Genomic DNA, 2,445 nt, shown 5'->3' on the forward strand with positions numbered 1-2,445 from the left:
TGTTTTTCTTGTTGTAAAAAAGTTAAAGTGAGCATGTGCATGTCATGCCTTGGATATTGAAAAAGTAGCATCCAACTCTTCACCTCCCTTGCATGCCGTCTACTTGGGCTTGTAACAATTACAAGGCTCATGGACTTTTATTTAAATGTCCCAAACACATTTGAGACCATTTAAACTTTACTTGATTTTACTCAAGCCCACTAGTTTAATAATTATTTCTAATTGGGCTCTACAATATCCAATATTGTTTAATTAATTCAACACTTGAATTAATTTAATTATTTGGACTCTACTAAGCCCACTAGTGTTTAATTAATTCAACACTTGAATTAATTTAATTTAGTCCATAATAATGTTTATGAAAATCACAATTTTTTGGCCAAATTTTAATTTAGGAACACTTCCACAAATTAAAAGTCACATTCCCCTTACAGAAGTCATACTTCTATTTTTTTCTTTCGCTTATAAACTCCTTTATAATCCGTTCAACACATTGAACTATTTTACTTCTCAACGGGATCTAGAAAGTTACACTTGTGTGACCCTCAATGGTTCATTGATAGAACTAGCCGTGGGTTCACATCTCCATGTGATTCGGACTAAACATGTCCTTATACGAGCATACCCCAATTGCTCCATTCTTACTTATCAACTCCTTGATAACATGAATGTCAGAACTCAAGTCTGCTAGTACCAAACCAATCATGTTAAACGCCTAGCAGCATCGCTTACATGATTCCATAGGTATCAAATGATAGTGCCTGCAAGAACCATTCAATTATGGTTAGCGTACATTACGGTCCACTCATATATCCCGAATGATTCGACAACCATTGGTATATCGAGAGTTTTCAATGAATCGATAATATGTGGCATGTCGTAGCTGCATCGATGGTGTAATCTAAGAAACCCCATTCTTGATTACCACCATAATCTGATCAGAGATTTCAAACTACATACACATGAGATCACATAGGATTTCCATACCCGAAGGTAAGCGGTGAATCCCCGATTACAATGCATCGACTCTTATATGTTTCGACAGAACACCCAACCTTTCCACCTGAGGACCCCTTAAGAGTCGGTAAATAAGTCAAAGTGCAATGCTAGCACATAGAGTCTCAATGTTGTCCCGGGTCATAAGGACTAATGGTGTTGTAACGCCCCGAAAATTTAAAGGTCCACGTAAACCACATGCATGCAATTATTAAATTCTTTGTGTATTTTCATTAAATGTTTTAATTGCATTAATTAATTATGTTGTGCATAATTGCATGTTTAAATTATACTTTTCTACATGATTGCATTAAAATGTATTTTTAAAGGTTATTCGAGTTGCGATCGAGGAACGAAGACTGAGGGTTGAAAAAATAGAAAATGATTTTTATTAAATAATTAGTTTTAATTAATTAAAATATGATGGATGCTTTTTAGTATTATTGAAAATAAGGGGTTTTGAGGTGATTTTATACGCCGGAACGTAAATTTTATCGGTGTTAGATTTTCAATAAAAATGCGAGCTTTTTGGCAACCCGGCTAATAAATTCACAAATTTATTTAAACAAAAGCCATGATAATATTTTATTTAAATGCTAAACAAGCACTAATGGGCCTAAACTTGGCTTAATAGGCCTAAACTTGAGTTAACAACTTAATTTACTATATAATATATGAATCCCCACCCAAAACCCTACACAAGTAATCGGCCAAACACTTTTAAATTCTGAAAATTTTCTCCCAATTCTCCCCAACCCATGTCACGGCACACACAAATTTTTATTAAGGGAAAAGCATCAATTTTTCAAGGGAAACATCAAGCCATCGTCTCTTCGTCGCCGTTCTTCAATCGTCTACGTTTTTATCGTGCGTTTAAAACGCAAAGGCACGCCATATTTCTTTCTTTATCATCTTTCACACCATAGTATTTTATTTAATTGTGTTTTTGCATGAAAAACAAGTGCATCATAATACAAATTCGTTTTTGTGGCATATGTTAATTGTAAAGCTTGTAATTTCATCCAAAATCATGTTTAATAATATCTAAAGGAGCTGCCGTGATTAGGATATGTTTGAGGGATGTTTTTGCATGATTTCAAGAGTCCTAAACCCACCAAAAAATTGCAAATTTAAAAGAACAAGCTACCAAACGTGGGTGGTTAATTGGGTAGGGCCGAGGTGCTTCATGAATCCAGTTGGTTGTGCATGGGGCTTAAGGGTTCGACTAGGTCTCGAGGGGGGCTCGTGCTGGATGTGGGTCAGGGTCAGGAAGGGTCCTAGCATGGCTAGGACCCCTGGAGCGCAGCTGGGGAGGAGTCCCATGTTGAAGGGACTCCCGAGAGCAGGTTTCTGAATTTGCTGATAAAGGTGGCTCACGGCTGGCCTGGGGGCGAGCCAAGTGGGTCATACGGGGTCTAAGGAAGGTGTTCTATGGTCGGGCTAAGGGCT

The sequence above is a fragment of the Primulina eburnea genome, chromosome 4, assembly GCF_022965805.1.
Source record: "Primulina eburnea isolate SZY01 chromosome 4, ASM2296580v1, whole genome shotgun sequence".
NCBI classification, from domain to species: domain Eukaryota; kingdom Viridiplantae; phylum Streptophyta; class Magnoliopsida; order Lamiales; family Gesneriaceae; genus Primulina; species Primulina eburnea.